Genomic DNA, 12,688 nt, shown 5'->3' with positions numbered 1-12,688 from the left:
ATCCGTTGCTCATTGAAGTAGATATTTCTCAGGTCTGCAGAAGATGGCATCTTAAGATTACCCATTTGTGGAGTCTGTATTTGTATTAAATGCACAAGCAGTGTGCTCAAATATTTTGCTGTAATATTAACTGACCATAAAAACAAAAGGCAAAATCTCTTTTGTTAATCACACTTGCTTTTCTATGTCACTTTAAAACTTTTCATTTGACAAATAAAAATATTCTGAATGTTGTGAAGGGCTTATTGTCCCAAAAAAATTAAAAAGCCTTTTAAACCTACTTGTTTTGTGTTTAGACATGGATTCAGGCAAGGCTGATTTCTGTTATGCCTACAGGCACTGTTCTGCATCTTTCTAAATGCTGAAACTGTGTTTTGTCTGCTTTTAAAGAAAAAGACTGTGCGTAACCACAGAAACCTAATGGAATTCGGTAGCAAACCTGTCAACCTTCCAATTCGTAAATGGTATCAGGGAACAGCCCTTCAAATTATAGAGCTGAGGCGATGCAGGCAAGGAAGTGTTTGGTGGCATCAGAAGTATCCTTTCTTTGCTTGCATCAGCTTCCAGCTCACTATGTAACAGGCACTACTGGCAACAATAGAATGAGACTGAGATTTTGCAATGGCCTCATTTCAGGCAGGGGTCAAGCAAGCATTTGGTCCTATCTTTCCTGATGTGGTTTCCCACTGTCATTGTATCCCAAAGAAGGTAAGAAACCTGTATCAGCTGAATGCATGTGTCATATATTTCAGAGTGCAAAGGCACCAATTGAAATACATCTTTGTGAGGGTAATCAGATCAATAGATAAAATGCACAAGGGAAGCAAATTGAGGCAGCATCAGAAACAATCTGAAAAAGATATTTTTCAGTTGTACAGGCCATAGGTTTCATATTTATTGAACAGCTTGCAAAGGTAAACTGAAAAGATGGAGGACTTCATAATCCTTTCAGAATATTTAACGCTCCCTGAATGGTCCAGGACTGAACTGAGATGAAAACTGAAAATGCTGAAACGGCAACATCTGTGGGGTGGGAAACAGTTAATGTTTCAAGTCATTTGATTTTCAGAACCATTGAAACGTTCCATAATCTCCATAGGCGTAAACGGGACTGTGCTTGTGTGAATCCTCTCTGGGAGATGGGTTCAGAAATGTCATAATTACACAATAATTATCTTCATGAAACATAAACAGGTCACCCTAAAACACCCTTGCAGATGTGATTATCTTTAAAGGCCTGACTCAAGCAATGAAGCAGTGTGGTTGCCAGCAATCCAGGTGCAATCACATCTTCCTTTATCCTTGCCTTCAGAACTGCCAGAATAGAAATGATCAGGGAGCTTTACTGAATTATCAACCACCCTTTTAAAAGTAAGTTTCCTAAAAAAAAATAATCCAGCACAGCCTATTTTATAACAGTGACCAGTGCTAATCAATTGAATGAATGAAAATGGCCGTCAACATCAATTTACTGACATTACCTAAAATAAGAAGCTGTAAGTGGCCCCTACAGATTGCATGAGGCCTCCAAGAGAGTGCAGTTTATTGAAGCTGGCACGAGGCACATTCCTGCAGTGTAGGATTTCTGGCCTTCACTAAATCACCCTTTCATCTGCTCCTTCCTTTGGATGATATATTTAATGTTGATGGTTTTCCTCTTTTCTTAGATGTGGTTTCCTTGATCACATATTACAATGATTAATGTTTATTATGCAGGTGAGACACTTTTTTTCCAATCCTATCCTTTGCCCCCAGCCCTTCTTTTCATCTCCATGCACCATCAGACTGTGTAGGAGGTGCATAACTGGGAAACCTGCTTTTCTCTCACCACCTCCACAGGATATTGTTAAGGAGATCTGAGGGGAGGAGCACTAATACAGAGACCCAATATCTTCATACGTCTATTCCATAATTTAATTGTGGACAGCAGCAGCCCTCCAGTACCTCAGTAAAGAAGCCTTTTTGCCACAGCTGAGCCCAGAGCTGCCAAAGACTTGGGATATTTCTGGGCAGTTATATCCCAGATAATTTATTAATGTGGCCTTCAAATGTATACTCAACCCAGAATTTCCATCCCCTCTGGGTATCATCCATCACTTACACATTTTAAATATGTTCACAACTTTTATGCTAACTGATAAATGGGTCAAAATCCTGGAACTCCCTGCCTAGAAAGGCTGAGGGAATACCTGCATCAAACACAACTGTTCAGAGCAACAACTCAGTACCAAATTCCCAGAAAAAAATAGGAATAGTCCTGTCATCAATGCCCATGTGTTGAGAATTATTTTTAATAATGCTTCAAAAATCACCTTTGAAAAGAAAATTAATTTCATTTTTTCCTATTATGAGTCAGATACACTTCACATCATAAACATGCACTGGGTAGAAGCGAATATAAGACAAGGTTGTGTGGATATGCTGAATAGTCTTTTCTTGTCCCATGGTTTATTTTATGCTTCTGATAGGGAAACGAATAAACTGTAAAATAAAATACAACTTTCACATTTATGCCAATAATGGCAACACATCTGAAAACCCACAAAAAGCCTTGAAAATTGGAAAATGAGTAACAGTAAGAACGCAGTGGTACTCTGCTTTTATGTAGCTTGTATGAAATAATATAAATATCGTTTTGATAATTTAATACTTATTTTAATTCTGATATTAATTTTGTCCTGTTGATCTAACTCAAGATTAGTTCCTCTCTTTCCCAGTTCGACCTGAAACATCAACTCTTTTTGCAGATGCTCCATGGCCTGCTGAGTTTCCAGCATTTTCTGTTTTTATTTCAGATTTTTAGCACCTGCAGTTCTTTTAAAATTTTCTTACCATTTTGGCTTTCGCTAGCAAACCTTTCCATGTTGTATGAAGGATGGGTGGGGGAGGGGAGGGGCAGGGGTAAAAGTGTGTCATTTGACAATTTTATGATGTCCTACCTAAGATGAAAATGGTTTTATAAAGAATTAAATTGTACCATTTAGTCCAGTAAATACAGCACCAGCATTAAACCATTTTATCCAGTGGCTGAATCAGCTGCAGTCGACCCAGTTTCCAACTACTGAGAATAATGACAGTATACGTGGCACTGGGATGCTCATTGTGCCCAGAATAATGTGACAGAATTCCCAGAGCTTCTGTTATCAATTGAGATTGTGCATGGATTTGTCCTGCAAGATGCAATACAAACCTTAAAGCGTTTTATAGTGGGAAAGTATCACATTGAAAGGAAAAAAGTAGAATTAAAAGACAAGTAAAATTGCCTGCTTTATATATCATAATAGGCACTGAAAAGACATCCCTAAACAAAGCAGCTGTAGACTGCAGCTGACGGCAGAATCCCCATTATGTTGTGCACAGCACAGAGTGTGGGAGCAGTGCGTTTCACAGGACTCTGATTTGCACTGCAAGGGAGATAAGTGGAGTTTTGTTTATGTGCAAACAGCAATTACTTTCTGAAATGCAGAGCCTGACAGTTGGTGCTGCAGGGCAGTCGACTGTACTTCCTGCAGATGGCTGCTTAATCCTTGTAGAGGTGGGGGAACCTGAAGGCAAGCACCAAACAGGTGGTAATTGACACAAATGATGACCTGTGCAGACAAGTCACCGACAGACAAAAAGAACTGGCAACTAAAAAGGCTTCTGCATGGCTTTACCATAATCTTTCTCTATCATTGATCACAAACTATAAGGAGTTCCTTGCAGCTTATTTGTGCATAAAAATATTAATGAAAATATCCGGTGGCCTGATATTAACTTAATCTCAATTCCGTTAATGAAACATCTAATCTGTTTGATCAAAAACTATAAATCAGTTTCGTTTCAATGTTTTATTTTGTTGATATTTTTCAGAAATTTACTGAGAGAATGTTTGTGAATTAATTATGATTGCAAGTCAATATCTAGGATGCTCATTTGGTCACAAGTAACTAGTCAGCTTGACTTAATTTAGGTATGGCCTTGAACTTCCAGGACTAGTTTTTCCAGTGCTTAATGAACTCTGCTGCACATATTAAGATGGGCCATGCAATTTAGGAGTGAAAATCCATATAAACTTTTCTCCACATTCTTTAAAAAGTGCCCTGTTACTTCAACAACAAATTTATAAAAACCTCTTATCTGCTATGAAAGCATGAAATGCTCTATTTTAATAGGTTAACATCTTTAAGGATCAAGACTAAGAAGTTTCATATAGCCATTTAATAAATTCATTGCTGGTATTTCATGATGTAATATAAACCCACAGTTGTTTTTAGTTCAGCTTGAACATAAGCAATGTTTTTACCTATCTCTCAGAATGCATCCAATTGTCCGTTGACTTGTTTTTATAATTGCTTATTTTAATGGCTTAATGGCTTTGACCTACCAAATGTATAAGCCCTACAATGAGCCTTACCCACCTGGAATGTATATTAAGTTACTAAGAGTGATCTGCCTCTATTTTCAATCTGTTTAAATTCATAGAATGATTGAGCACAGAACGAGTTTACCCAACCAGCTGTGCCAACTCTATCCAACCTATTTAATTTCTTGCTTTTTCACATTTTTGCTTTTTCACATTTTTGCTTTACTAAATACAACATTTCAGGATAAATTTATTCACAGATCCATTGGGTCCTTTCTTTGTACATTTGCAAAGTGAATGAATTATTGGATTAACGTGTGTCAAAAATCAACTCATGAATGATATAATTGTTATAACAAATGAAAGATCCTGGTATTACCCAATGACATAAAATAGTTTAAATTATCCAGATTGGGAGCACAGGTTTGTTTCAAATTAAGTGCAAGGTACACATAGGAATTTTATGCAAGCAGAATTACTTAAAAAGATACTCATCCATTCCCTCCCTGCTTCCCAATCTTGGCCATGTTCCCTTTGAGAACACTTGATTCACCAGAGGGAATGAAGGAAAATTAGAAGCAAACTCGCTCTTAGTATTGCTGTTACATATTTCCCAGTAACTTCCCACTCTGCAGGAATACGTTCACATCTCTGAATGGTTTCATATGTCAAAAGAAAGTGGGGAAAGGCATAAAGTAACAAGCAACTTGCAAAAAAAAAGGCACATTAAACTTAAAATAATGAACATTCAAGTATCAACATGTAAACTAAGTACTCACTATTTTGAAGAATTACTTTGCCTCATGTGTTGATTTCTTGGCTAAATATTCATTCTCATCAAGGAGAACAATTTCATTAACTGGCAATGAAATCTCTTTTGTACGTGTTCAGACACCTCCAGGACAGGTGTTGAACAGCTGAGTAAAGAACAAAACTACAAATCCTGACTTGGCCCATCCATAGAAGTGTACCCTCTGCTCCAAACCTGTGAATTGTTCTTCTGTTCATAGCTATCGTGTTTTGACTGAGACTCAATTTTTGCAAGTTTTAAGCTTTTTATGATTGCTGCTGTTGAATGAGTTGGGAATTTGATGAAACTTATTTTGACCATGTCCCTTTCAAACAGCATGAAGCATCCACTTTTATTTGGGTTGGATTCAATCCCAAATCCCAGAAAATGTAAGTAATCAAGGCCAAAAATTAGGTTTTTTTAAATACTCATGGGGTCAATTCATGAGATATTTTCAGATCACTGAGCAACTATATTTTACAGTGATTTTTATGAGCTTTGTCATTTGTCCATGTTGTATAAGTATTGGAATTGTATTCTTTTATAGCTGGGGAATGCATTAATAGTAAGAAGGTTGGTGATAGATCCTGTTCTCCAGGTTGGAACTACAGAGTCCCTCTCTGATAAATATTTAAATTGAATAACCTTGGATTTCTTTTCTTCACTGGTGCCTTTAGCTACCTGTAAGGAAATGGGAATGCTTGTCAATTAGCAATGTGGAATGTAATTCTCATATTTTTATTTACAAAATGCCAGAGAAAGGTGGTCTACAGTAACTAGGCTGGGTAGTCTAATTAGCTGAGAGGAAAAACTTCGGTTTAGAGCTAATAGGAGAAAATTACAAATAGGGATAGCTTGACATAAGCAGAAAGAATTACCCAATGAAAAAGGAATGAGTCACCTAAGGGGCAAGGGAATAGGCAAATGTCTTAAAATATTATATTGCAGGACAGACAATGACAACTTAAAGTTAGGGGTTAAACTTAGACTACTGAAGTCCTGACTCTGAAAAACAGGATTCAGTTGTAGTCAAATAAAACAGATGAAAGGAAAATGAAAAATAAGACACTGCCGTAATACCTGTGTACACTCTCTTTTCCAGTTGAGAGGCATGTGAACTGACAGCAAGGATTCTTGGTGATAGCCAAACCACTGACCTTTCAACTGCCCATTCGTCAGCGAAGAGGTGCCTGCGTCACACTGCTGGAAGCTGAATCTCCCGGCCCTCACACCAGCAGCAACCTCTTCCAGTGATCCACGTTCTGCCAAGAATGGTGTACCCACCTTGCTGAATGGCAGGAGGCCTTTGGCTTAGTGACACCCCAGAAAGGGACAGGATCATAGACTTGGGGCTGGGAGATAGGCAGAAGAATGCAATTTTTTAGCTTATTTGAAAGAAAATGCAAACTACTTATTAAATTGGCATTAATGAACTGCATTAAACTCATTTTATGTTAACCACTTCATAGCTTATGATGCTGATTTTACATCACACTCAAAGAAGCTTATCTGTCCATGTGGAATGCCACAACAGCTTTGGATTTAGACCAAAATAGTCCATAAAATTATTTCATCCTCCTATGGAAAGTTAGTTCTTCAAAAGAATTAGATATGGGTCAAATGATCGGCCATACATTAAGATCATCATTTGTTTTCGTTTTGGACGTTTCTATTTCCCATGGGGAACATCCATGCAAATCTTTCAAGTGAAGTTGTGAATTATTACTGAAGTAATGGCTTAAACAAATAGTCAGGGGTGATTTAATATTTAGTTCAGATGTAGCCATTACATTGCAATAGAATGGCTGCCAATGTGTTAATAATGTTGACTGAATTGTTGGTGCACTGGATCGATGACAAGATTTACGTGTCGACTTTGGGCAAGTTGGAAAGGTAAGTTGGGGGTTGTGACTTTCTTGCTGATGGTGGAGGCGAGAGCAGGAGGGCTGGTCACATGACCCCTCCCCAACACCAGTGGGTGGTGCAGGGTCCATCCTGGGGAGGCTTCTGGATTCAATCGCGGTCTGATTGGCCTGTTCACAAAACGATGAAGCAACGCGTGGTTATGGCTGCAACTTACCAGTAAGTGGTGGGCGGAGACCAGGTCTAAAGGGGGAGCCTTTACCTCAACTCTGGACTTAACTGGTCTCTACCATTTTGCAGACAATGTAGAAAGTAGATGATTGGTTGCATCGCATCAAGTGATAAAGGTCAATGACCTAGAAGTTCAGGGGCACCCAAATGAACGTGATAGATGGTGGTGAAAGAGCCCACCAAAAATCACCATGGCAACTCTCAGTGATCTGGGAGCTATTGGCACACAAGGCATCCACGTTTCCATTCAGTGAGCTAACTGCATGTAAGTATGGGTTCGCACTCACTAATATGCTTTCTGTGATTGATAAAGTAATACTAAGTGAAAAGTTAAAAGTTGTATTTTTTCATATACGATTAAAGTGCTACATCAAGAATCTCAAGCTCAAACTAATTACTAAGATAAGGCAAAATCTTTCAAAAAAAATACCTGGTGAGCCATCCAGGAATCTAAAATGAAATTTTAAAATATTCTGTGGCTATCTCATAAAGATTCAGTTTTAGTAATTATATTATGTACTAAAATGAATAAAGTTTGAGAACATCAATAAGCATTTGGATGACATAAGGAATGGTGCTGAAAGCATAGGAATTCATGGTTTTGGAAATTTAGTGCCTTAATTGAGTGATTAGCTCAGTGAGCTGGAGAACAAGGAAAAGTGAAGTCTTTTATGATTCAGAGTAACAGACCTTGGTGTACATGTCGGCACAGGGGGCAGATGGTAGAACTGATGCTGCACAGCTTCAATGACCCAGGTTCAATCCTGACCTCCAGTGCTGTCTGTGTGGTGTTTGCATGTTCTCCCTGTAGTTTCTGGGTTCCCCCAGGCGCTTCAGTTTCCTCCCACATCCAAATACATGCAGGTGGATGAGATACAGTAAATACAGAGATATTTGTATCGTCGTTAGCCATAGATAAGGTCCCGGAAGACTAGAGGGTGGCTTGTGTTGTACTTTTATTTAAAAAGAGTTGAAACGACAAGCCAGGGAACCACAGGCTGGTGAGCCTACCAACAGTGATGGGGAAGTTACTGGAAGGGATTCTAAGAGACAGGATCTACCTGCATTTGGAAAAGCAAGGACTGATTCAGGATGCCTGTGCATTGTGCATGGGAAATTGTGTCTCACAAATTTGATTGGTCACCTCTTCAAAAAAAAAATCAGAGGGCAGGGCAGTAGACATTATCTACATGGATTTTAGCAAGGCCTTTGACAAGGTTCCACATGGTGGGTTGGTCTGGAAGGTTAGATCACGTGGGATCCAGGGTGAGTGAGGCAATTGGCTTGGTGGAAGGAGTTGGGGTGGTTGTGAACAATTGTTTTTCAGATTGGAGTCTTGTGATCAGCAGTATGCTGCAGGGATCAGTGCAGGGTCCACCATTGTTTGTCATCAATTTGAACATAGAACAGTACAGCACAGAACAGGCCCTTCAGCCCACAATGTTGTGCCGACATAGCTATTCCCTCCTACCTACAGAATGCCCATCTCCCTCCATTTTCCTTTCATTCATGTGCCCATCCAAGACCCTCTTAAAAACCCCCAATGAATTTGGTTGAACATATAGTTGGCATTGTTGGTAAGTCTGTGGATAACACCGATATTGGTTATCTAAAATTTCAACTGGGAAAACTCAGGAGCCTGAGGGCACATACCACCAGGCTCAAGGACAGCTTCTATGCCACGGTGAAACGATTATTGAATGGTTCCCTTATACGATGAGATGGACTCAATCTACCTTGTTTGACCTTGCACCTTATTGTCTACCTGCAATGCACTTCCCTGTAGCTGTGATACTTTACTCTGTACTCTGTTATTGTTTTTACCCTGTACTACCTCAATGTACTGTGTGATGAATTGATCTGTACAAACGGTATGCAAGACAAGTTTTTCACTGTACCTTGGTACAAGTGCCAATACCAATACCAAAATGGGCCAAGGAATGGCAGATGGAATTTAACTCAGACAAGTGTGAAGTGTTGCATTTTAATAAACTAAACCAGGCAGGACTTGCACAGTAAATGGCAGGGCCCCGGAGAGTGTTACAGAACAGAGAAACCTTGGGTTACAAGTACATAGTTCTCTGAAAGTGGCGACACAGGTGGACAGGGTGGCAAGCTAGCCTTCATCAATCAGGGCACTGAGTATAAGAGTTGGGATGTCATGTGCAATACATTGGTGAGACCACACATGGAGTATTGTGCACTTTTCTGGTTGCCTAGTCACAGGAAGGATGTCATTAAGCTGGAAAAGGTGCAGAATAGATTCACAAGGATGATAACTGGACTAGAGGGCTAGAGTTGTAAGTGGAGACTGGATAGGTTGGGGCTTTTCTCCCTGGGGCATAAGAGGCTGAGGGGTGACCTTATAGGAGTGTATAAAATCATGAGGGGCATAGGTAAGTGAGTAATTATTTTCCCAATGCAGGGGAGTCTAAAACTAGAGGCCATAACGTGATTTCAGGTGAAAGGAGAAAATTTTCAAGGGGACCTGTGGGGCAACTTTTTCACACAGAGGGTGGTGGGTAGGTCCCAGAAGAAGTGGTAGACGCGGGTACAATTGCAACACTTAAAAGACATTTAGGTGGGTTCATGGATAGGAATGGTTTAGTGAAATACAGGCCAAATGTTGGCAAGTGCTATTGACTCAGGTAGACAATCTTTTCAGCATGGAGGAGTTGGGCCGAGTGGCCTTTTTCTGTACTGCAGGACTCTACCCTTGGGTAGGTGAGAGAATTGATGAAAATGGCCTCCTTTTATGCCATAAGGAGATATGGAATATTATTACTGCTGCATTATGCATATCCAAGGATCCCTGAATTCAGCAGCACAGGTAGATAAGATGGGTAACAAAGTACAGGGGATCTTTGCCTTCATTAGTGGAGCATAGATAGCAGGGAGGTTATGATACGACTGTATAAAACATTAGTTGCATCACGGCTTGAGTACCCTGTACAGTTCTGGATGCCACATTAAAGGAAAGATGTGATTTGCTGGGGAAAGTGCAGCAGAGGTTCACTAGGATGTTGCCTGGGATGAAGTGGGGAAGGTTGATTGATGCACACAAAATTATGAGGGGCATAGATGGGGTAGATGGTGAGAAACTTTTTCCATTAGCAAAGGTGTCAATAACCAGAGGACACTGGAGATTTAGAGGGGATTTCACCTTTGGGGTGATTGAAATCGGGGGTACTGAAGGCATGGACACTCACAGCATTTAAGAAATATTTAGATGTGCATTTCAAACACTATGGCATAGAAGACTGTGGAATGACTGATGGAAAATATGACTCGTGTAGATGATTACTTGATGGATGGAATGGACACAGTGGGCCAAAGGGCCTGTTTCCATACAGCATGACCCTTATTACTTCATATTCTTGGTATTCCAAGAGTGAAAATGAACATCTAAACAAGGGAAATAATAAATTTGAAACCATGTGGTAGCAAAAAAAATTAGAAGCTGCATAAAATGAAAAATGCAAGAGATGAAAAGATTAGTTTGCAGGCCAATGGAGAGTTGGGTGTGTGGATGTTCTTGAAAGTGCAAATGAGATGCTAAAGGATCATGTAACAGAGGGAGAGGTGTTGAATGAGGAATTGAAATTCACACTCATTCAGGCGGGCCACCCTAGGAATCTGAACCACTAAAGAATCAACTGACTGAGTGTGTGGTACAAAGTGCAAGTATCAGAGAGGTTCCAGTTAGCAAGAGTTTTATTCATCCAAGCTCTTAAGTATGTTGTGCCCACAGAAAAAGAGGCAGATGTGGAGATTCAGGCAGGTGAACTCGTGAAAGGGCACACTCTCAACTGGTTCACCAAAGCTCCCTTCATTCCCCTACCCATGTTACCCCTCTCCCAGCAATAGACAAGTAGGAGGAAAACCTTCAGCAGTTAAGTAACCTGCTAACTCCACCATTTCACAGCAGGTACACATGCACTTGCATGCAGAATCCTTGGCTACCAATACATGGAGAAAACATAAAACGTGGGAAGTTAAATTCACAGAAAAAGGATAAATATTTTAGACAGCTGAAGAAGGTGAAGGGGAAGATTCTGTCTTGTTTCTCTTGAGCCAGGATGCAGGGTTTCTTTTGATTTCAGTGTAAAAATGTATGCGAAACTGTCCACAGGGTCGGAAGTTTCCCTTGTTTTCGGTTGACAGATTAAACCTTTGTGTTAGTTGTTATTGGATTGCTACATATATTCAAAGCATTATTCCCTGCAAGTGCTAGTTTTTCACAGCTACATTACATAAATATGAAAGATAATGGTGACACAATCAATAAATTAATGCCTTCTGCTTGTTTTTTTTGTGATTCTTAAGGATACATGTTATTCGGTTTTGGAACGGTTCAAATTACTTAGTTATGCAGTGTATTAGGGAGGTCCTACTGCTTACACATACACTGTTAGAAATTGGGGAACTCCTCAACAGTCATTTAGAAATGGGCTGTTCAATAAAAAAAGTAAAGATGATTAGACAAATTAATTTGGGAAAATTAATTTGTATTTGATTAGACAAATCATATCAGGGATTTTAAGATCAGGCAGGTTATATTCTGCAGGACTGCCAAAGATAAAGAAGATGTATATCCAATGGTAACATTTAATCCTGGAGACCAGCATGCTGATTACTTTTGCACGTTCAAGCACTCAAGGGGAAGAACTCGCAGCGTGACTGTGGATTAAATATTCCAGGTAATTAGGCCTTTAGAAAGGATAGGGGAATTAGAAACCAGGGAAGGATACCACTAAGAGACTATAACAGCATTAGAGAAAAGAGGATATCAGTACAATCCACAGGCAATGGAAATTCACTGAGTTAAAACTGAGAAACAAAAAATATGCAAGAATTTGTTGGGAATAGACTACAGGAACCCTGACGGCAGTGATAAATTAGTAGAATACATAAACACAGAGATCAGTGGAGCATTTTGGTAAATCAGTGTGATTATAATGAGAGACATTAATTTTCACATAGACTGGGACAAACAAAACAGTTTGAGTCCCTATGGCAGCCTATTCCTTGTGTGTATGCGAGAAATGTTTCAAGAACACATTGTTCCAGAAACTACAAGAGAATGAGCCAAATTATATTTGGATGCGAGCAATGAGCCTGTGTTAGTTAACACGCAATCCTATTTAGATCCTGTTTAGGACCACCAATTTCCATTGAGGCTGATGAAACTCAGGGAACCTGGTCGGTTTCAGCCATAAAATGAGTGAGTTCTGTGTTGGACTTGAGTGAATGAAGCATGAGTCACAAGCCAAACTTTCAACTGAAGCATCAACGAAACAGATATCTACAGCAAAAAGGAACATAGCTGCCTCCTCGTGTCTGCCAGCTGAAGAAAAGCTACTCTTAACTTTGGGCTCATATGCCTGTAATTCTCTCTTTTTAAGCAAGAGGACCACGTTAACAGTCTTTCACAGTCTTGGGAGGACTGGAAGACGATG

General features: G+C 39.6%; 1 long non-coding RNA gene across 1 annotated transcript; it reads left to right on the top strand.

The window, feature by feature from the left end:
- Nucleotides 1-649: 649 nt before the first annotated feature.
- On the top strand, nt 650-6,412 carry LOC127568958 (uncharacterized). The gene is made up of 3 exons (XR_007956105.1): nt 650-708; nt 5,472-5,524; nt 6,238-6,412. It is a non-coding gene; the product is annotated as an uncharacterized LOC127568958 (long non-coding RNA).
- Nucleotides 6,413-12,688: the final 6,276 nt, after the last annotated feature.

Source organism: Pristis pectinata, chromosome 3 (genome assembly GCF_009764475.1).
Source record: "Pristis pectinata isolate sPriPec2 chromosome 3, sPriPec2.1.pri, whole genome shotgun sequence".
Taxonomy (NCBI): Eukaryota; Metazoa; Chordata; class Chondrichthyes; order Rhinopristiformes; family Pristidae; genus Pristis; species Pristis pectinata.
The sequence above is the reverse complement of the archived record's forward strand: the minus strand, read 5'-3'. Positions and strand labels throughout refer to the sequence as shown.